Consider the following 24,547-nt stretch of genomic DNA (forward strand, 5'->3'; position numbering starts at 1 on the left):
AGTTGGTCCTAGGACTTCTTTACCTCCCACCTTATTTTCTTTTCTTAGGTAATCTCACATAAGTCCATAGTTCACCTACCAACTGTAGTATTTGCAGATGACTTGCAAACTTATTTATCCATCCCAAGCTACTCCTTTGACCTTCAAACCTCTATATTCAATACCTTCTTTGTGGCATTTTCCTAGATCTTTTTCAAAGGCACATTGAAAAAACAAATGAAAAAAAAGTAAAAAGAAAAAAGACCCTGCTCTCCCTCTGTCCTGCTTTACTTCACAAAGATCCTGCCTCTCATCTAGTAATCCTTTCTTCAAGTAGATAACCACCCAACAATTGTTCAAGGCAGAACCAGGGAATTATCCTTGATACTTCTTTTTCTCCACTACTATATCTGGCCAATCACCAGGTTCTTTTTATTGTACCACTTAATATCCCACAAACTCACTCACATCTCTGTGTCCACCTCTGTCACCATCTCTAGCTAAACTGTTTTATCTCTCATAAATTTCTGCCTGACTGTTATAACTTGTTTCCCTGTTTTTGCTTTTGTTTTTTAATCCTTTCTTCATGTTTTGAACAGAATAATTTGTTAATGTGAATATGGTACCAGTCCCTTGCTTAAAATCCATTAGTATCTTGAATGAGTAACCAAATCCCTAATGTAACCTACAAGGCCTAATATGGTTCCTTACTTCTTCATGTGGCCTGATTTCTTTGCTTCATCTCTGTCTCTTCAGAGACAGCCAAGCCACTTTGTATAATGGTCAGATTTATAGTGTTTAGGGTCAGACTGCCTGAATTTGAATCTTAGGTTTTTTTGTTTTGTTTTGTTTTGTTTTGTTTTTCTTACTCTGGCTATGATCTTGGACAAATTCTTGATCTTCTATGTATCAGGGTTCTCTTCTTTGAAATGGAATTATTAGTGTCTACTTTGTAGGAGTGTGTGTGAATTAAATGTGATGAAATGTGTAAAGTGGTAGCATAGTGCCTGACATTTAGTAAGCCTCCAGTAGATGTTAGCTTATTTCCTTGAATGAACCATGTTCTTCATGACTCAGGAATTCATATGTGTTCTTCCCTCTGCCCAGAATACTCCCATTATTTCATCTGGTTAATATGGACTTATCCTTCTGCTCCAGGAGGACCTTTTTGCCCAGGACAGAGCCAGTTCATGTCTTTTTAGGGTATTCCCTTTACTGCAGGTTTATGCAGTAAATTATATGGTCGCTCTTCCATACTCAGTTCAAAAGTGACTTTTTCTAGGGAACTTTCCCAGTTCCAGCAAGTCAGGTGCCCTATTATTTGTTCTCATAACACACATCCCTGCATCTTTCTTTGCAGTAGTTATTAACAGGTCTTGGTATAACTCATTACTTGAAGTTTGTTTCTCCCATTAGGATGTAAGCTGTCTGAGGATGAGGACTGGACTGTGTGGCATCATCACTGATTCTGCAGCATTGATCTTGTTTGCAGTTAGTGCTCCCTAAGTATTCTTAGAAGAAACAATCTTCTAGGAATCTGATGTGGCCTTTGTTCTATTTCTCCCATTAAATGGCAAGTCACGTCCCCTCTCTGGGCGTTGGTCTTTTACCTGAAAAATGACAAAATTGGACTTAATGTTCTCTAAAGCTCCTTTGACTCTACATTACGAATATAGGCACATCAAAGAAATCTCTAACCTGTTTTCTAATATTTAGAATCATGAATTCTAAGAAATACATGGAATCAATTTAGTTCCCCCATAAAATAGACTAATATCCATATATTACCTAGTGAATGTAGCCCTGGTTGTTATCCCTTTTCTTATTATGGACTTTTAATATGTAAACTATGATATTTATCCCTTTTTTTCTCAATATATAGGAGAAGAATATATAGTCTGTATAATTATATGATCATTGCCATACCTGGTAACAAGTTGAAAACTGAGCTAATATGGTAAAAAAAATCCAAGTTAAAATTATTTAAAATAAGTTTGTCTTTCTCTAGGTAGGTAGCCAGTTAAAGATACTTTTTGTTGTTGCTGCTGCTGTTGTCATTCAGAAAAAATAATCCTTGAGGAGAGAGTGTCCTGAAAAATCGAAAGCATTTTTATTGAGTTTTATAATGAAATTAAGTAGAAAGTAAAAGCAGGAAATGAAATCTATAACACTAGTGGGAAATCTTGAAACCATTTTTATAAGGTTTTTTTTTTTTCTAATTTAATTGGGTCTCACAACATGTCTGTGAGGTTAGGAAGGTTTTTGTTTGTTTGCTTGCTTGTTGTTTATATTTAATAATGTGAGGAAATCTGCTAAAACTGACTGTTCCCTTTCCAACTGATAAATGCATACTTAACAGTTGCTTATAGCTAAAAGCAGGAAGACTTGGAAACTGAGAAATGGCTACTCTGAAGTCACTTTGGGCTTCTGGGAGGGCTTAACAGTGCTTTGGGTTATAAAATTTCCTGAGGTCTTTAAGAAATTTTCTTGGTAACTCTGAGGAATGGTGGGTCATGGTGCAGTGACTGTGTAAATTGAAGGACTGTAGGATTGAGGGGCAAGAATTATAAACAGGAGGCCTATGACTTCCAGTGAGAATGGAAATATCCCCTCAAATGGCTTCCACACCAGTCCTGTTTCCATAGTGCTGGATGATCTTGAATGTGTACCATGCATTATTCTACAATGGCAAGCTATTCATGTACTCCACCCTATCCTAAACACCTTGAAGTACCTTCCTGTTTCTTGGCCTTATTGGATGTAGGCCAATATGAAAAACTAAACTTATCTAAATTTACCCTTCTGCTGAGAATTCTTAAGACAAAAACTGAGGCATCATCAAGAGAGAGAGGACATATGGATAAGAAAAAGATGCACTGGAAAGCAGTGCTCAGAAAGGTCCAGAAGTAATCTCATCCATGGACTCTAGAATTGACTCCATGAGGAGATGATATGAAGGACTGAGAGAACTTGAGAGAGTTCTGAGTGTGCAGGGACACACTCGGGCCCCAACAGACCCTAGCTGAGTACCTACCTTGGACTACCTGCAATAAGTTGGTCATAAAAGCTCTAATTTTCAAAACTATTTAATTTTTTTCTAGGTACGTCTTTCAATATACTTTTTAGGGTTTCTAAGTGATTTCTTTTTCCTTTTTTCCTATAATTTTTAGAGGATAAACTTTTTCTTTTACTTCTTTTGGCTATGGTATAGCTCAAGCTGGTAGTAAATAAATTCCTACAGTACTAAGATACCTTTTTGTAGCATTTGACCAGTTTGAAAGGCAGTGGTTCCTAAATTTCAGTGATACACCAAGCTTCTCAGAAAATGAGTTCCAAAGGGAATTGATTTTTATCTGCAATACTTTCATCCTACAGACAGGATATTGACTACATTTGATAGAATGGAAGTGTGAAACTAGAATGAAGCATTGCAATAATAAATCCTCTGGGACCTCTTCATGATCAATCGTATCATTCATTGGATGGAAATGTCTGAGAGCTGGACAGTGTCAATAGAGAAGAAAGATAAAATGAAAGCATTAGCCTTCTGGAAGAGTCTTCTCCCCTGAGTCATATGGTTTTTGTTAACGGATTCTTCTTTTCAGTATCCTATCCTTTCTCCTTGTTTACTAGTTCCTGTGATAATCTTAAAGCTCCTAATAACTTATAATCAGTATTTTAAAATGTCAAAATATTGGCAGACCTCAGTCCTGCTGGCATGTTGCCATGTGAATTGATCCAGAACCATTGTGAGATGCCTTGGTATAGTCATCTTCATTTATTTCTGTCTTATGTTATTTTGAATGTTATGCTTTCCTAAAGCATTAAGCAGTTTTGTCTTACTGTGAGAAGATAAAAGGTCCATCATCAACATGAACTTCTCTTCATGACTGTATTCCTGCTGTGTTGTGTATTTGGTTACTGGCATGGTCACTTCATTATATGGCTAACAATAGTTTTCACCTATGTGTAGGAAAATATGTCTCAAATATTGATTTCATTTGAGAATTATAAAATTCAGTACTAAGTACCTCTTGAATATTGATGTTATTGATAAAATGATTATAAATCATTCTTAGAAATAAGAACAAAGTTCTTACCTCATTAAAGCTCATATATAATTTTGTAGAGAATAAGGGATTATTTCAAGAGTTTTAATAGGTGATAACAGAGAGATTTCTTTGTTCATAGAGTTTTTAAGGACTTTAGAAGTTTGGAAATCTGTTCAGGCAAAAAGAGAATGAGGAAATATCTAGGGACAGCACAGACTAATCATATGTGGATTGAAGGACTATCAATGTGCCTGTGGAAATTGTGAGTCAAGAGATAGATCATAAAAAATAAGAGAGAGACAGCGTCAGACGTTGACTAGAAGATGAAGGGATAGTGGGAAATAAAGTCAGATCACATGAGGTTTTGAGATGGAGGCAGGTAAGGAAGAAGAAGGTAGAGTGGACTGGACAGAGTGGAGAAGCTAAGATATACTCAGTCATAAAAAAAATTAAAAATGGGTAAAATATTTGAATAGACACTTATCCAAAAAAGATGCACAAATGGCCAAAACTGCCTTAGCTCTAAGCCCAGTGTATGAGGCTATGGGAAGTCTAGAGAGGGCTACAGGGTTAGAGGGTCAACAGGGGAGAATCAGATTCCAAGTGGAGCAAGATGAAGAAGCAGACGTTCAGAGGAGAGGTGGACCGACCAGACAGAGGCTTTGGTTTGGCTTCAACTGTGAGTCCTATAGGTGAGCTGAGAGTGGTTAAGGCATATGGGACCAGTGAGGGACATAGTAAAGCAGGAGAGGTACAGAGATGTCTAGGAAACGAGAGATTCTGGGATTTTACCCATCAACAGGAATAAAGGCTGTGATGTGCTTGCTGTTAAATGTTGAATAACTGTGTTTTAGTAAGGAAAAGTCCTAATTGGTAGCATTTTCCAGTTTCCATGGTGTAAACATTCCCACCAATGCAGATTTCAACTACCAGCATGGCGTCATTTCATATGGATTTAGATAGAAAAGCATAAAATTGGCACATGTTAGCCAACAGAAGCTGGCTTCAGCCACACTGGATAAAGGGCATACTTGGATTAACACTTTTGTGAAAAGCCAGATAATTGGCCAAAAATGTGAATGGTAGAGCATAGGGAGCTTTTGGAATCCCTTTTGACTTCTATGGATATAGGTACAGTGACTTCAGGCCCCTGAGCTTGGAACATACCAAAAAACAGACCTGGGATGGATTGGGTCCCACAGGCCACAGTTTGCGAGTTATTGCTATAAATTTTATCATGCCTATGAAATATCTCCATTTGGAAATCTAATAGATACATCAAATTCAAATCTGCTAAGGGATTAATATCCAGAATATATGTATTTTTTAAAACTCCTACAACTCAGTCATAAAAAAACCCAACCCAATTAAAAAATAGGTAAAATATTTGAATAGATACTTACCCAGAGAAGATGCACAAATGGCCAAAGGCTTATTAAAAGATGCTCAGCATCATTAGTCATCTGGGAAATGCAAATCAAAACCACAAAGAGATACCCACTTAACACCTATTAGGACAGCTATTACTTTATTTTTTTTTATTTTTTTTTATTTTTTTTTATTTATTTTTTATTGGTGTTCAATTTACTAACATACAGAATAACCCCCAGTGCCCGTCACCCATTCACTCCCACCCCCCGCCCTCCTCCCCTTCCACCACCCCTAGTTCGTTTCCCAGAGTTAGCAGTCTTTACGTTCTGTCTCCCTTTCTGATATTTCCCACACATTTCTTCCCCCTTCCCTTATATTCCCTTTCACTATTATTTATATTCCCCAAATGAATGAGAACATATGATGTTTGTCCTTCTCCGACTGGCTTACTTCACTCAGCATGATACCCTCCAGTTCCATCCACGTTGAAGCAAATGGTGGGTATTTGTCATTTCTAATAGCTGAGTAATATTCCATTGTATACATAAACCACATCTTCTTTATCCATTCATCTTTCGTTGGACACCGAGGCTCCTTCCACAGCTTGGCTATCGTGGCCATTGCTGCTATAAACATCGGGGTGCAGTGTCCCGGCGTTTCATTGCATTTGTATCTTTGGGGTAAATCCCCAACAGTGCAATTGCTGGGTCGTAGGGCAGGTCTATTTTTAACTGTTTGAGGAACCTCCACACAGTTTTCCAGAGTGGCTGCACCAGTTCACATTCCCACCAACAGTGTATGAGGGTTCCCTTTTCTCCGCATCCTCTCCAACGTTTGTTGTTTCCTGCCTTGTTAATTTTCCCCATTCTCACTGGTGTGAGGTGGTATCTCATTGTGGTTTTGATTTGTATTTCCCTGATGGCAAGTGATGCTGAGCATTTTCTCATGTGCATGTTGGCCATGTCTATGTCTTCCTCTGTGAGATTTCTGTTCATGTCTTTTGCCCATTTCATGATTGGATTGTTTGTTTCTTTGGTGTTGAGTTTGATAAGTTCTTTATAGATCTTGGAAACTAGCCCTTTATCTGATATGTCATTTGCAAATATCTTCTCCCATTCTGTAGGTTGTCTTTGAGTTTTGTTGACTGTATCCTTTGCTGTGCAAAAGCTTCTTATCTTGATGAAGTCCCAATAGTTCATTTTTGCTTTTGTTTCTTTTGCCTTCGTGGATGTATCTTGCAAGAAGTTACTATGGCCGAGTTCAAAAAGGGTGTTGCCTGTGTTCTTCTCTAGGATTTTGATGGAATCTTGTCTCACATTTAGATCTTTCATCCATTTTGAGTTTATCTTTGTGTATGGTGAAAGAGAGTGGTCTAGTTTCATTCTTCTGCATGTGGATGTCCAATTTTCCCAGCACCATTTATTGAAAAGACTGTCTTTCTTCCAATGGATAGTCTTTCCTCCTTTATCGAATATTAGGACAGCTATTACTTTAAAAAAAAATCAGGAAATAAATTTTGGTGAAGATGTGGAGAAATTGGAGCCTTTGTGTATTGCTGATGAGAATGTAAAATAGTGAAGGTAGTGTGGAAAAGTTTGGTGGTTCCTCACAATATTAAATAAAATTACTACATGGTCCAGCAGTTTTACTCCTAGGTATGTACCCCAAAGAATTGATAGCAGAGACTTAAACAGATATTTGCACACTTATTCATAGCCGTGTTATTCATAATAGCTAAAGTAGAAACAACTCAAGTGTCCATCAGTGGCTGAATAATGAAGAAAATGTGATCTATACATTGGGGAATTATTCAACCATAAAAGGGAATGAACTGTTGAAAAATGCTACAACATGGGTGAACCTTGACAGCATGCTAAGTGAAAAAAGACAAGCACAAAAAGACAAGTGTTGTATACTTCCAATTATAGCAGTTATCTAGAACAGGCAAATTCATGGAGACAAAGTAGAATGTAAGTTACCAGGGCTGAGAGAGGAGAGGATTGGGAGGCTTGTTCAATGGGCACAGAGTTTCCATTTGTGATGTTGAAAAATATGTAGAAATAGTGATGGTTGTACAACTTTGTGAATATACTCAGTGCTATTAAATAGTACACTAAAATGGTTAAAATGACAAATTTTATGTTTATTTTACTACAAGCTTAAAGCAATTGAGCAGAGGAAAAATAATCTTTTCAGCATATGGTGCTGGAGAAACTGAGCATCAGCAGGCAAAAATCATGAACCTCAATCTAAAACTCATACCTTATGCAAAATAAAACAAAAAAAAATCAGTGCACTTTAGATGTAAGTATAACATGTAAGCCTGTGAAAAGTCTTTAGAAAAAGCATAGGAGAAAATCTTCAGGACCTAGGAGTTAGTGAAGATTTTTTAGACATGGCACCAAAAACATGATTCGTAAATGAGAAAAGTAAATAAATTGGGGTTCATCAAAACTGAAAACTTTTGCGGTGTAACAGATGCTGTGAAGAGGTTGAAGCAAGAAACCGTAGACTGGGAGGAAGTATGGGCAAGCCACACATCTTTTGAAGGATTTATAATCATTTTATCAGTAATATCAATACACTTATTGTATGACCCAGTGATCACACTTCTGGCACTTATTCCAGAGAAGTGAAGAACTAGGACCATACAAAAACATGCACACCAACGTTAATAGCATCATTACTAGTAATAGCCAGTGACAATCACTGAATGAGCTAAGAAGAACTCTAAAAAGCCTTATATCAGTTAAAGCAATTGTTTGGTTAATAGAATTTTAAAGGATCTACATGTCAGATCACCAGATGAAAATTTTGATGCTAAAAATAGACATTAAAATTTACAAAAAGTGTCTTACCTTTCCTTACAACTCTGGGAGATGATAGGCAGCATAGATATGATTATACTCACTTTACAGATGAGATAACTTAGTCACCAGGAAACAAGGATCTTACCCCAAGTTTTACTAAACAACAGAGCTAAAACACAAACCTTGTCTTATGATTCGAATACTTTTTCAGCAATGCCACAGCTGCTGCTCATTGATGAAAGTGGCAGTTTTCGTGATTCATAAATTAACATTTCCAGAGGGGGAAAAGCTGCTTCATAATGAAGCTGTCATAAATCATGCACAGTGTCCTGAGATTTGGAACAGAGCTGATGGCAGTCCTCCCACCGAGGCACATGTATGCGCTGGACTGTCTAGGGTCAGCATTCATTTGTCTGCTGCAGTGAAAGCTCTGACCCTCCACACACAGGGATGTCTGCCTTCAGCATCGCTTCCTGTGTTCTCTCTTTTCTTTGTTGAGAATTCTTTTCCCACATCAGCTCCACAATGCCACCCATTACACTCAGCCTCTCTCCTCTCTCCTCTCTCAAAACAGAAGGATCTGAAATAAGACATCTGGATTTATAAATTAAATACCAGATATTACTGGGAGTGATTTTCAGGCAAGGTATTACCTGGTAAGACATTGACATTGAGTGAATTGATTGAATGAATGTAGATTTCAGACTTCTTATGAATTATGTTTATTGCATTTGCCTGTTTCTTCCAATAGAAGTAAGCCACGTCCGTGTAAGGCTTTTTATTTTATTCTCTAATGCTTTCCCAATATCTATAACAGGACCCTACACATTCTCTGTGCTTGTTTAATAAATGAATGATTGTATATGCCTTTTACTTTTAAGAGATATATGCCTTTAAGCTCTGTTAAAAAACAATTTCAGACTGGAAGAAGTAAAAAGATTTCTATGGAGAGCAGGTAGGTTTTGGCATGCCCTAGGAGAGCACTCATCACAGATTATTACCATTATTTTTTGTGTAATCTTTTAAGATTTAGTTAGCTTCATGAGGACAAGAAACTCATCTGTGCCTGGCATATAACAGGCATTCAGAAATTATTTATTGACTTCAGGTTCTGCCAAGGTGGAGTTGCCCCAGTGCTCCCATATCCACCTCTTATGATTAAAATTCCCTGGATACACCACAGCAGACAAACATAGGATGTCTTGTAAAAGGCAGAAAGAAGAGGCATGCCTGGGAACTTTGGCATTTAAGGATCAAGGTGTTGGCAAGTTTCCCCAGTTTTCTTACTACTACCCATGTATCCTGAACAAAGAGCTGCAGATACTCTGACTGAACCAGCAACACACTCATGAAAGCTCCAAGAAAAGCCTATTGCTTCTAGCCTAAGGTCTAGGAAAGGGGTGGCCTACCAAAAGAGTTTTCTCTTGATAAGATCTGTGCTACTCTAGCTAAGGAATGGGAAAAAAGCTCCCTCCTTCCCCCACTGCCTCATCATGTGAAAGTCAGTGTTCTGCCCCTATTCCACTCTATCAAAACAGGTACTCTGACCTGCCCATTGAGTGGTGTTGGCAGGACTGAGCATGGAACTGATCCTCCATCTTCTGCCCAGTGAAAATAGTTCATGCTCTGATTCCCTCACATTGGGCTCTACAACAGCTGAGCATCACCCCAACACAACAGCAAAGAGACCAAAGGAGCTGATGAGAGGTGAGCTAATTACCGTTAGGCCTTATACCCCACACTTGTTTCAGCTGGGCCCAGTGGAGCAGGAGCTTTAGCTCCACTGTACAGCAACAAAGCAGTCAGCCTTTTTCTCCCTCTTCCTGGTGGTTGTGGGGCTCATAGCAGAGCTGATCTTTACTCTCTCTCAGAGGCAATGAGGTAGTTGGAGTCTCTACCCCCCTTTTGCTAGGGTAATATTGGCGGAGCCTGGTGCAAAGCTATACATACACACCCATATGGCCCTTATGCTACATAATAACCAAGGTTGTGCCTGCAAAAAGGAGATTACATAGATTACAAGTCTTATTATATTTTATTTGAAATGTTTAGGCTATAAACGAAGATGATTTATCATACCAAGAACCAGGAAAATCGCAATTTTTACAAGAAAAGCCAGTAAACACACTAATACAGAAAGAAATCAGATGTTGGCATTACTTAGAAAAGATTTTATTTCTATTTTGTTTTATAGTTTAGAAAAGGGGGAGGGGAGGGGGACAGGGAGAGAGAGAATCTTAAGCAGGCTCCATACCCAGCATGAAGCCTAACACAGGGCTTGATTTCACAACCATGAGATCATGACTTGAGCTAAAATCAAGATTCAGATGTTTAAACAACTGAGCCACAGAGGCCCCCCTATCTGGAAAAGATTTTAAAGCAGCTAATCATAAAAGTACTCCCAAAAATAATTATTAATTTTCTTCATAGAAAAGAAAAAATAGAAAAGCTCAGCAAAGAAGTATAACAAAAAAGAACCAAATGGAAATTAAAGAACTGAGAATAACCAAAAAAGCCCTCACTCTTTGGGCTCAGTAGCAGAGGAGAGGTGATAGAGGGTTGAATCAGTGAACTTGAGGATAGAGCAAGAATCTACCCAATCTGAGCAACAGAGAAAAGATACACTGGGGGTGGGGTGGGGAGGAAGAGATCCATAAGTTCTGTGGGACAATAACAAGAATTAACATTCATATCATCAAGACCCACCATGGGAGAGGAAAAGGAGGGTTGAGCTGAATAGTATTTGAAGACATAACTTCTGAAAACATCCCAAATTGGGCAAAAAACATAAACCTATAAATTTAAGAAGTTGAGCAACCCCAAATCAGATAAATGCAAAGAAATTCACACCAAGACATATTATAATTAAACTTCTGACTACCAAAGAAAAGGAGAAGTCTTGGAGTCAGAGTGAAATGACATATTCCTTTTAGGGGAACACGAGTTCTAATGACAACAGTCATCTGAAACCGTGAGTGCTAGAAGAAAGTGGCAGAACATTTTTCAAATACTGAAAGAGAAGAACTGTCGATAGCAAATTTTATATTTTGTGACAATATCTTTGAGGAATGAAAGGGAAATCAAGACATTACTCAGGTGATGAAAAACTAAGGGAATTTGTTGTTAGCAAACTTATCCTTAAGAAATAGCTAGAGGAAATTTTCTAAACAGAAAAAATATGATAAAAGGAGAAAACATGGAACCTCAGAAAGGAAAGAAGAACATTGCATAAAAATAGAGGTAGATTGTATCAGACTATTCTATTTTCCTTGAATTTCTTAAATCGTTATTGGATGGTTGAAGCAAAACTTATAACAACATCTGATATGGTGCCTAGTAAATGTAGAGGAAATATTAATTACCTTAAAAAAGTAGAGGAAGTAAAGAGATCTTAGTGAAAGTAAGGTTTTTAAACTTCACTTGGAGTGATGTTATATATGTATATTGTAATACCTACGTCAGCCACTAGGAAAACTATACAAAGCAAGGTACTGAAAAACACTAGAAAGAAATCACTATCTATTCCAAAAAATGTTTACATAACCTACAGGGAGATAAGAAAAGAGAAATAGAGTAGCAATCAGATTAAACAGAAAACAAATAATAGCAAATTTAAACCCTAACATATCAATAATTATAGTAAATGTAAATGATATAAACATGCCAATGAAAATCAGCTGTGATGGAGAACAAAATTACCAAACAACAGAACTTAATTAACATATATAAAACACCCAACAAAAAACAAAGTAAATGGATTTTTCAAGTATACATGGGACATTCACAAGGATAAACATTATCCTGGGCCATAAAACAAACCTCAAAAAATGAAAAGGATTGAAATCATACAGAAATATTCTTTGACCATGGTGGAATCAAAAGTCAATAACAGACAACAGGAAAATCCCCCAAACCTGGGGAAATTAACACACTTCTAAAAATTGTCTTTGAATCAAAAAAAAAAAACCAAAGGAACTTTTTTTAAAAAATGCAGAATAGTGAATGATAATAAAATACAAAATGTCAGAATTTTTGTGATGCTGCTAAAACAGGGCTGAGAGGAAAATTTATAGCCTGAAGTGCGTACATTACAAAAAGGAAGAGTCTCAATAAACCAGATAAAGGCAGTTAAATAAACCTCAAGGAACTAGGTAAAGAAGAACAAAATAGACCCAAAGGAAATGGAGGGGAATGATAAAGGTCATGGCAGAAACCAATGAAACTGAAAACAAAAATGGTGGAAAAATTGATATTAAAGGAAGCTGGTTCCAGTTGCACTGCTAGGCATTTACCCAAACAATATGAAAATACAGATTCAAAGGGATACCTCCATCCTGATATTTAATGCAGCATTACCAACAATCACCAAACTATGGAAAGAGTCCAAGCGTCCATCAACTGATGAATAAAGATGTGTATATATACAATGGAATGTATATTACTCAGCCAACAAAAAGAATGAAATCTGGGGGATCCCTGGGTCGCTCAGCGGTTTGGTGCCTGCCTTCGGCCCAGGGCGTGATCCTGGAGTCCCAGGATCAAGTCCTACATCGGGCTCCTTGCGTGGAGCCTGCTTCTCCCTCTGCCTATGTCTCTGCCTCTCTCTCTCTCTCTCTCTCTCTCTCTCTGTCTCTCATGAATAAAGAAATAAAATCTTAAAAAAAAAAAGAATGAAATCTTGCCTTTTGCAACAATTTGGATGGAGCTAGTGTGTATTTAAGTAAAATACACCAGAAAAAGACAAATGTTTTCACTTGCATGTGGAATTTTTTTTTTTTTTTTTTGCATGTGGAATTTAAAAAACAAAACAGATGAACATAAGGGAAGGGGAAAAAAAAGAATGGAAAGCAAGGCATAAGAGATTCTTAACAATAGAGAACAAAATGAGGGTTGATGGAGGAAAGTGGGTGGGTGATGGGCTAGATGGGTAATGAGTATTAGGGCACTTGTGATGAACACTGGGTGTTGTATGTAAATAATGAATCACTGAATTCTATTCCTGAAACAGATATTACATTATATATTAACTAACTAGAATTTGTATAAAAATCTGAAAAAGACCAAAAAAAAAAGCTCATTCTTTGAAGAGATCAGTACAGTGGACAAACCCACAGCAAGACTGATAATGAAGAAAGAAAATATACCAAATTACCAATATGAGAAATGAAAGGGGAATCACAATAGTCCCTGCAAAAAATGAGAGGAATAATATGAAGAACTCTGCACATATACATTTGATCACCTAGGTGACACAGACTACTCCGCAAGAAGGAAAAACCACAGAAACTCAACCAAGATGAAATGGAGAACCTGTATAGTCTCATAACCAATAAAGAAATTGAATTTGCCATGAAAAACTGCCTGAAAGGGGGATTTCCCTCCAGTTTCCAGTGTCATCACATTTGAAGTGAGTTGCCAGAGAAGATAACCCAGTTTTATGAACCTTTTAAAGAATGACAATTTCACATCCAAAGAAATGGAGAGGAGAAAATACTTTCCAATTTATGAGAATAATATGACCTTGATACCCAAACCAGATAAAGGCAGTTTAAAAAAAAAGTAAAATCTGTAGACCAATATTTCCCACACCCTTACTCATAAAAATCTTTAAGAAATACTATTAAATCAGTTTCAGCAACGTAGAAAACAAATTACATATCCTAAGTAGGATTTACTTCAGTTATCTATCAAAGGCTGATTCAACATTGAAAGTCAATTCATGTAACCCATTATGTCAACAGTCTAAAAGAGAAAACACATGATTGAATCAATTTATGCAGGAAAAAACTTTTGACAAATTTCAGCATTTGTTCCTGGTGATGACTCCCAGCAAACTAGGAATGAAGGGGGAACTTCCTTAAATTGATAAAAAGCATCAAGAAATAAAAGAAAAAATCTGAAACCTACTATCATCACTCACATACCTTGCTGGCAGAAAGATAAAATGGTACAGCAACTAATGGGAATAAATTGGCTGTTTTTAAATAAACCTAAAAACGCAATTACAACCCATCAAATGCACTCTTGGATTGTTCTATAAGATTTAAAGATTTGATTCATAGCTAGAAACAATGTGCTGACCCTGGGACAGGTAGAAAGACAGAGTCATAGTTACAACTCCACAGGAGAAGGCCAGGACCCAGGAAAGCCATGCAGGGAATTGCAAGCTGGAGCTGTGGAGGGCAGATACTGTGTCAAGCAGGGTGGGGTTATCCAGGTTTCCTGGGCACCTTGGCATTGGCTAATTTGCATAATTCAGTGGCCTGCCAGATCTGGAGTCTGTCCCTATTTGCTGGTGCCTGGCCCCAGAGCAATGAGGGCTAGTGCAGAGTGGTCCTAACACATGAGAGCCCCATCAGGGACGTGTTTGGGTGTGGTCTCACCCACTGCTCTAGAGGAACTGACTGGCCTCTAGTCGGGGCCTCAGAACTGAAGCATGACAGCATTTAAAACAAACACAACTTCGTATGGGCATTTTTTCCCCAGAAAATGGAAAAATCATGTTCACATAAAAATCAGTACATGAATATTCATGGCATTTTCTATTCATAATCACCAAAAATTGAAAAAAACCCAATGTCCCTTGACTGGTAACGTTAATTAAGCTGCAGGTTACAATGCAGCGATAGAAAGGAATGAACAACTTGGGGCAACAATTCTTCCAGGAATTAAGGTGATGAAAAAATTCAACCCCAGAGGCCATATCCTGTATAATTCTGTTTATATGACGTTATTGAAATGATGAAGTTAACGGGATGGAAGACAGATTAGAGGTTGCCAGGGGTCAGTGAGGTGGGGAGAAGTGCTGGTAACTGTGAAGGCCATCACAGGGGGTCCTTGAGGTGCTGGGGATGCTCTGCATCTGCAGTGTGCTGACTCTTCCTTACCACTGAAGTGGAATCTGCTTTTATCTTAAAAAGGTTAAGTTTTTTTAAAGTGTTTATTGAATGGATAAAGGAAGGAATGCTCCTGGGATATAGCCTCAAGGTAGGCATTGAACTTAACTTGTATGAAGTCACTTGTGAAGAAGCAGGAAGGGAGGTATGGGAAGGACTTTTGCCTTTCTAGAAGGTACAGGAAGGACTTTGGCCTTCTAGAAGGTACAGGAAGGACTTTTGCCTTTCTAGATAACTGTCTCTCCCTGAAAAAGACAGAAGGGAGATGGGGTTCTACTTTCTATGGCTTCTCAGGATGCATGGAAAAAAGGAAAATCGTAATTAAATTTTCTAGTTTCAAATTGCTTTGGAAACACAATGGGAATCACTTCCTTTTTTTCTGTGAACTGGGCTCAGCACATTGATAATCGGAGTATAGAGCCCACAATAGCCCAGAGTGAGGGAATGAGAGTGGAGCCATGCCACGTTCATCAAAGATGTTAGATTTTACTCCAAAGGTTAGAATATTTCCAAAAGGAAACTACTCTGGAAACTATTTTTAACGACATTCAGGGCAGCTGGAGCATTAAGAGCTTTAGGACAATCAGTGCTTACTGTGGTAATGATGCGGCCACTTCCTAACTCCTTTCTGAGTGCTGTGTACACCACGTTAATTGTATTATTGCTATTTATAGCACCTGAGGCTGTCTGAGTGTTTCTTTGGAGTGTTCCAAGCCTTTATAAAATCTCAGAGAGAAGTGCAGTGTGCAGGAGGCGCTCGGTCCAGGCTGGTGGTTTGCGGTTATACCGCTCGGTTCTCGGGCCCAGGTCACATAGCCAAGAAGCGCTAGAGCTAGAAGGAGAACCCAGGTCAGATCCAAGCCTTTCTAAAATCGTGGAGAGCAGTCAGGAAGTGCTGCCCATCCAGCACCTGCAGTTGTCTATACTGAAGGGTGTCATGAGAAATGATGCAGGGGCTGGATAGACAGCATTTCCTGACTGTTCTTTAAATGCTGGGGCTGCCGCTGTTCTCGTCTGATGAGAAGCAGGAGAGGGACCAGTGGTGCAAGGGAAATAGGAGACAAGTTGCATCTCCACTTCTGACTCGCCCTGTGACTTCTACAAAGTCCCGTCCTCCCCAGGCCTTAGTTTCCTCATTTAAAATCTTCCTGTTTTGGAGCAGTGTGCAGAGTACCTTCCAGCTTTCATGAGTGTGGCTTCTGAGCTGAAGTTGTAGGAGGTGAGACGATAGAGTAGCGTTGTGGTTGGGAGCATGGGCTCCGAGTCTTCCAGGTCTAGGTGTGAGTCCTGCCTCTGTTGATGGGTGTGTGCCAGGCTCGGCAGCCGGTCAGCTTTCCCAGTGGGCCCGTGGTTCTGTCCACGTGCACCTACTTCACCTGCTCTCCCCTGTGCCAAGTCCTGGTTGCCCTGCAACGGGTCAGCACAGCTGGCCGAGGCCAATTGGCACCCCTGCCTTCTGCCAGCCTTGTGTTTCTGTCAATACACCACCTGTTCGTTCATACATCATCCTTGTTTTTTGTTTATTTTTTTATTTTATAAATTTGTTTTCATTGGTGTTCAATTTGCCAACATACAGAATAACACCCAGTGCTCATCCCATCAAGTGCCCCCCTCAGTGCCTGTCACCCAGTCACCCCCACCTCCCGCCCACCTCCCCTTCCACCACCCCTAGTTCGTTTCCCAGAGTTAGGAGTCTCTCATGTTCTGTCTCCCTTCCTGATATTTCCCACTCATTTTTTCTCCTTTCCCCTTTATTCCCTTTCACTATTTTTTATATTCCCCAAATGAATGAGACCATCTAATGTTCGTCCTTCTCCGATTGACTTCTTTCACTGAGCATAATACTCTCCAGTTCCATCCATGTTGAAGCAAATGGTGGGTATTTGCCATTTCTAATGGCTGAGTAATATTCCATTTTATACATAGACCACATCTTCTTTATCCATTCATCTTTTGATGGACACCGAGGCTCCTTCCACAGTTTGGCTATTGTGGACATCATGCATCATCTTTGGATAATTTCCAGCTACATGGACTGAGGCGGGTAGTTGGGATAGAGACCATTTGCCTGCAAACCTGAAACTTTTACTGTCTGGTTATTTATAGAAAATGTTGGCCAAGCCTTCCTCTAGAAAAATTACACTAATTCTGTGTCTTGGTTTCCTAGCTTCCCTTCATGGATAGAAGGGACAGAATTGTTGACTGACATCATGGAACCTCTAGTCCTCGGCTCCTTTCCCCTAGGCATTTATTCTATGAGAAAATGAACTGTTTTCAAAAGTCTCTTAAACTTCTTTGTTATTATTACCGCTTGCGAGTCAGTGCAGTCCCACTCTTCAACTGTTCATGAAACTTTGCACAAATTACTTCCCCAGGCCTTAGCTTTCTTATCTGTTTCACACATTTAATAATAACCAGGATTAAATTAGTGATAAATATGAAGCTTTTGCTCAGTTCTTTTCATAGAGTTAGTAAATAATAGGAAATATTATTTTTATTTTTGATGGGTCCATAACTTTAAAGTACTTTGAGTCTCTCTATACAAGCACATATTTGCCAAATTGAATATCTTTTGCAAAAATCATGTTTTATTTAGAAATGTTTTGACAGCCAGAACCCATGTTTCTATTGCAAACAAAAATATTTTCAGTTTAAAAATACTTGTTTTGATCATCTTTGTAGGGATGAATGTTTTTTATTTGAGCTGTTAAGCTACAAAATATATTTCCTAAATGTTCTTATAAATATATCTGTCCATTTCTTAGAATATTGCCTTGAAGAAGTACCCAGTGACAATTACACTCTTAGGAAAGGTTTACAGTTTATAACCCAGAGCAGATCTAACCTTTTGAACAAATAGGGGATGTCAGCTGGGATAGACAGCTTGGTGGCTGTCAATGAAGCGATCCACATTGCTCCTCGTGGCTCTCACATTATGTCCAGCACTAGTTGGATGAGCCTCCACGTGGTGATTACCATGAATCTACTGTGAACTGACATGTTACACTCCTGTCTCAAGCACCAGACAATGTTGACTTTTTTTTTTTTTTTGCTATAACAGTAATTTTTTTTTTCTTTGAGGGCCATGAGTAAATAGAATTTTCTTTGTGTTTGCCAAAATTGTAATAATTCACTTGAGGCTTATTGTTAATTTTCAGTGATAGTAGCAAGGGTTTATCCTTTTACAATTCTCATATTGCTTCTCTTTCACATTTTACATGTAGTAAATGAAAAAGTAAGCCCATTGGATAGCCTGTTTCTTTTGCTGGCATTTAGGATAAAGAGAAACCCAATAAATCATGCATTGAGCATCCCTACCAATATTGAATTATGAGATCATGGTATAACTTTTACAGATAAATCACCAAGCCAGTGTCACACAGTCAATCTTGTTTGGAAAGTAGGAAAGCATTTCTTCTTTATAAGATTCCACATTAGTTTTAACCCCTATAACATTATACCAATATTTTTTCAACTTGATTATACTCTCTGCTGCAAGGTCAAGATAAACTTTACATTAATAAAAGCCATATGACTTTTGAGTTCCAAGAAAATTTAATTTAAAAGTAGTACTTTGCATTTATATAACACCTTTCATAATGTGTGGTCTCAAAACACTTTAGAAATAAAATACACTAATATGTTAGCCTGGATTTACAAGCAATTCACTGGGCTAATGTTTCCTTACAAGACTGTGACCCACCAGAAATACTCAAATATAATGTGTTTGTCCTTGTCAGATAATTTTCTTCTTCAAGGAAAATCATTTGGAAGAAAATTTCTTCAACTTAAGATAAAAAAAAAAAAGATACTCGTCTCTCATTTTTTTTTTTTTTATTATTTAGCAGCAGGAAGCTCACCAATTTATTTCAGACAATTACAACAGTGTTTCATATGTAGAATTACCTTTGAACATGAATAAATTCAAATGTATATGAAAACCAATTAGAAATTTCTGAATTTCAGACTTGTGAAGGAAAGAAATGGCTCAAATTTTTAAGTTTTATGGTTATCATAAAGCAGAGTAACAATGCCATAGAATAAAAATGGCTAATGTCTAATGATGTCAGGCTATTCCCTGAAGTGTAAGGTGAATCACAGACTGAAATTTGGACTAAAATGGGCAACTTCCCTGTTTTAGCTATAGAAATCTACAAACAACAGTTCCATGGAACAACCACATGTTGGAAATGGTTCAGAAAAAGCATACCCTCTTCTCAGGAACCTACATAAGGAGGCAGTGGTATTCACAATAAAAAGTAGAAGACAAATGTTCTCTGGTGGTATGATATTTTAGAAAGAAATAAAAAGATTATTATCTGACATGATCCATGGGAACCAATCTTATTGATTTTCCCACTGTGACCTTGCTTGTCCAGCAGCAACACAAGCGCGTATCCATTACTGTGAGATCTGGCTTCAGTTGTGCTTAGGACACCATCAAGTTAGAGGAGAAAAGCAATAGGTGCTCGTAGTATTTGTTCTTGGCTTAATTAAGCAAATCTTAAACTAATAGGATATTGTATGTCAACTTTACTTCAATAAAGAAAGGGGACAAGAATGAAGAAGCTTTGGATATGCTTATGTAAGATACTTCCAAGATATTTAAATTGGAGAATCAAAGGGTAAAAATGCACAAATGCCTCCATTTGAATAAAAGAATACAAATAATATATGTGTACATCTGCTCTCTGCAAAGATACATAAGATACTGCTAGCAGGGTTGCCCATGAGGGGAGTGTGGGGCTTGAGGACACCAATGGCAGGAAGGTGCTTTATTGCAACTTTTGGGAATGTTTTGGCTTCTGTATTGTTAGCACATAGTAACTATTGAAAAAAAACTGAGTAAATGATAATAGTGTGTGGGTGGGGTGGAGGTGAGTGCTCCAGACAGAGACAGTTTTTCCAGGACTTTGGCATTGAAGGGAAGCAGAAAATAAGGAGATACTGGAGAGTTCCCCACTCTTCCAGGCTGGAAGGATGCATGAGGGTGACAGAGATGGGAAAACATGACAGATGGGAAGAGGAAAAGGGAAAGGAGGGGTGTAGCTTTAGCAAGAAGATTAACCTTGAGAAGGAGAGAGGAGCTGGATGAATAAGTGATTGTGTGGATGCTTTGGGGAGGAGAGGGTGAGGAGTAGGAGGTATGTAAGGAGATGAGTGGCACCCTCTGAGCACATTCTCCTAAAGTAGAACATATTCAACAATAGTAGAGTAATATGTTCATTTGATGATGGTTAAGTTTCATGAAAAGATAAGCAGCAACAACAGGGCCAGAGGCCTATGAAAGAATCCTAGGGCTGCCCCTTTCATAGGTGTGCCTCCCTCTGTTTTCTCCCACTGGACCTTATCCACAGGCTTATTCCCTGGAGATTGGAACCCAGCTTTGCTCTCGTGCCAAGCACTGGGCCAGGTCTGGGGACACAGCAATACGCAAATGACATATGATCCCTGCTCTTGAGTTGCTTATAGCAGAGTGGAAAAGACAATCATTAAGCAGCTAACCACAAAATAATGATGCCACTGCATTGTGATAAACACTGAGGGAAAAGTACAGGGGACCCTGAGATAATATAACGTCTAATCTATAGCATCTTGTAGGCTATGAAAAATCAGGTGGGAACATTGTACTTAACGGTGTCCGTAAAGAAACAGGGCTTGGGAAGGACGGGAGAAGTCAATAGCAGTTGTGTGAGAAATACAATATGGAGGTGATAAAAGCAATGGTTGTTTGGGGCTGGAGAACATGAAGATGCCAAGACAGACGAGGCATGATGATAGAGGGTGTTGGATGCTGTTGGAGGGAATTGGATGTATTAGTAAGGGTTCTCCAGAGAAACCACCAATATGATACATAGAGATATTTAAGAGATTTATTAGGAGGGATTGGTTCCCACAGTTTTGGAGGGTGAGTAGTGCCACGATGTCCCATCTGCAAACTGGTGACCCAGGAAAGCAGGTAGTATAAGTTCCTATTGTGGTTCTGAAGGCCAGAGAGCCAGGAGTATGGATGTCTGAGGGCATGAGAAGACAGCTATCCTTGTTCAAGATAAAAGAGTGCATTCACCCTGACTCCAGCAGATTGGAAGATGCCCACCCACACTGGAGAAGGCAGATCTTCTTCATCCAGGCTACCGATTCAAATGCTAATCTCTTCCAGAAACACCCTGACAGATATCCAGAAGTGTTTGACAGCTGTCTGGGCATCTCTTAGCCCCATCAGGTTGACAGGTAAAATGAATTCATGTGTGTGAATTAACTAGATGGGGGAGTCCTTTCATGAGGTGCACATATATTTAATCACTATGATATATACTTTAAATACCTTACAGTTTCCAATGTCAATTATACCTCAGTAAAGCTGAAAAACATTTGAAAGAAGTAAATCTCAGTTTATCTATGTATTCATGTATACAACATGTTCAGGATATGTTATATGCCAGACAGCAGCTAGGCAGCAAGGATGCTTGAAGAAGTTGACTGACAAGCTCCTTGTCTGTCAGATTCACCAGGACCTTGCTCCTTCATTCCCCTCCTCTTACCTTTCCTTCCTGTTTTTCCTCCTTTCTTTCATTTATTCATAATCAATATTTATTCACTTCCTAGAATGTGCCAGGCACTCAGAGTATAGCTATGAGCAAGATGCATATAATTCCTACTCTAATTTTATTTATGGATGAGTGAGGGAGCCAAATAAGCAATTGTATAAATAAATTTTATTGTAATTTTAATTCCTATTCAGAGACTCCAAATAATTTCTGACTACTTTTTTTTTCTTAAATAATTCTTTCTGGGGTCATCTAGATTGAGTGACCAACTCTTAGCTTACTTAGGGTTGTGAGCTCAAGGCCTTATAGACAATTTAGAAAATATAGGAATATATCAAGAAAACATAATCTAAGATCACCCCAAATAACTGCTGTTAACATTTTGTTATATTTTCTTCCCCTTTTTTGTTTCTGTTTGTGTGTGCATGTGCATGCATCTGGGGCCATATTGTATATTGTTTTGCTATTTCCTTTAAATGATCACTAAGGGAACTTTCCAGAACGCTGGGTGAGATGCGGAGGAGCGGCAGCGGCCCAAGCTGCGCCCAGCAACGCGCTCCTTTCCGCTTCCCCACACCGGCTTCAGCCTTCTCACCGGCTGTAGAAAATGGTGAAAGAAACCACTTACTACGATGTTTTGGGGGTCAAACCTAATGCCACCCAGGAGGAATTGAAAAAGGTTTACAGAAAACTGGCCTTGAAGTACCACCCTGATAAAAATCCAAATGAAGGAGAGAAGTTTAAACAGATTTCTCAAGCTTATGAAGTGCTCTCTGATGCAAAGAAAAGGGAATTATATGACAAAGGAGGAGAACAGGCAATTAAAGAAGGTGGAGCTGGTGGTGGTTTTGGCTCCCCCATGGACCTCTTTGATATGTGTTTTGGAGGAGGAGGCAGGATACAGAGAGAACGGAGAGGTAAAAATGTTGTACATCAGCTCTCAGTAACCTTAGAAGATTTATATAATGGCACAATAAGAAAACTAGCTCTGCAAAAGAATGTGATTTGCGATAAATGTGAAGGCCGAGGTGGTAAGAAAGGAGCAGTCGAATGTTGTCCCAATTGCCGAGGTACTAGAATGCAAATAAGAATTCATCAGATAGGACCTGGAATGGTTCAGCAAATTCAATCTGTGTGCATGGAGTGCCAGGGCCATGGGGAACGGATCAGTCCTAAGATAGATGTAAAAGCTGCAATGGAAGGAAGATAGTTCGAGAGAAGAAGATTTTAGAAGTGCATATTGACAAAGGCATGAAAGATGGCCAGAAGATAACATTCCATGGTGAGGGAGACCAAGAACCAGGACTGGAATCAGGAGATATTATCATTGTTTTAGATCAGAAGGACCATGCTGTTTTTACTCGAGGAGGAGAAGATCTTTTCATATGTATGGATATACAGCTGGTTGAAGCCCTGTGTGGCTTTCAAAAGCCAATATCTACTCTTGACATCATCACCTCTCATCCAGGTCAGATTGTCAAGCATGGGGATATCAAGTGTGTGCTAAATGAAGGCATGCCAATTTATCGTAGACCATATGAGAAGGGTCACCTAATCATCGAATTTAAGGTAAACTTCCCCGAGAACGGCTCTCTCTCCTGATAAACTTTCTTTGCTGGAAAAACTCCTACCTGAGAGGAAAGAAGTAGAAGAGGCTGATGAAATGGACCAGGTAGAACTGGTGGACTTTGATCCCAATCAGGAGAGACGGCGCCAGTACAATGGGGAAGCATATGAGGATGATGAACATCATCCTAGGGGTGGTGGTCAGTGAATGGGGCCTCTTAATGGGGCCGGTGAATAACACTGCTGCTGGCATTTTATATGTAGTAGTGGATGAGTGAAGGACTATAATCATGGCTCACTACTTGCTATCATTTTTGTTTTAATATTCAACTATAGTAGTGTTTTAAAAGTTAAATGAAGAATAAACTCAAATATAAAAGCTCAAAAAATAAATAAATGATCACTAAATAGTGAGAATTTTTCATACTATTAAATAGTCTTTAAAAACATATTTTAGGTTTGCTGAATGACTTTTTAGTTATGTACCATAAATTATTTAACTATTCTCTATTTGGTCACATTCCAGTTATATCCTGTTGATTTTTGTTGTGTATTTTGGTTTTTTGTTTTGTTTTGTTTTACCTGATGTGATGATGGAACTGATGTGATGATGAAAGTGTAAATTTTTGTCACATTTCTGATTATTAAATAATCTAGGATTGGAATTAGTGACTAAAAGGATGTAGATATTGTGGGCACTTTCAATTAGATGGAACCAGTGGGTGGCCAGTTGTGGCAATGGGATAGCAGCTGACTTCTAGCAGACTTTGCAAGGATGCATGGAAGGAGGACTGACAGGTAGTGAAATTTGAAATGACAGCTACAGACCTGGAGATCACTGATTATCATCGGCACTTATGCTAGTCTGGAAAGCATGTGCATAATTTGATGGGAATAGTTGCAAAGGGGAAAGTAGGAAATTGGGAATGTGAATGGTTCAATAGATGCTTTTAAAACACTCTCAGGAAAATACTCAGATCCTGTTGGGATTGGTGTTCCAGGAAACTTAAAAAATACAGATTTTTTAGACCCTCTCTCTTGAGATTCTGATTCTAGAGGTTGGGCTCGGAAATCTACATTTTTACAAGTGTCCTTGGTAATTCATACCATCAGGCAAGTTTGTGAAACAGTGCACTAGAACAGCAGGATTCTTCATAATAACATGCATCCTTGCTGCAAATCATTACTTTTACGAAATGAAAAGTTAATAGACATATGTACAAGCACACCCCCTACAATAATAGGCTTTTCAGTGCTCTACTGTCTCTTCATCATCTTATTAATCAAAATCTGAAACTTTTTTAGTATGCAAATACTTTGTCTAA

The 24,547-nt window shown here is 38.5% G+C and overlaps 1 protein-coding gene and 1 pseudogene across 14 annotated transcripts in view; both read left to right on the forward strand.

The window, feature by feature from the left end:
* Positions 1 to 23,629, forward strand: part of LOC140638826 (dnaJ homolog subfamily A member 1 pseudogene) — a 51,397-nt pseudogene extending 27,768 nt beyond the window's left edge.
* The window catches only part of SDK1 (sidekick cell adhesion molecule 1), an 895,654-nt gene that overhangs the window by 405,287 nt on the left and 465,820 nt on the right, over positions 1 to 24,547 (forward strand). For 2 of the 14 annotated variants that reach the window (XM_072836837.1, XM_072836838.1), the window contains one exon: positions 9,751 to 9,919. The exons of the other annotated variants lie outside the window; for them this stretch is intronic. The gene's annotated coding sequence lies outside the window, so the exon portion shown is untranslated. The remainder of the gene's footprint in view (positions 1 to 9,750; positions 9,920 to 24,547) is intronic. 14 annotated transcript variants of the gene reach the window in all.

Source organism: Canis lupus, chromosome 8 (assembly GCF_048164855.1).
Source record: "Canis lupus baileyi chromosome 8, mCanLup2.hap1, whole genome shotgun sequence".
Lineage (NCBI taxonomy): Eukaryota > Metazoa > Chordata > Mammalia > Carnivora > Canidae > Canis > Canis lupus.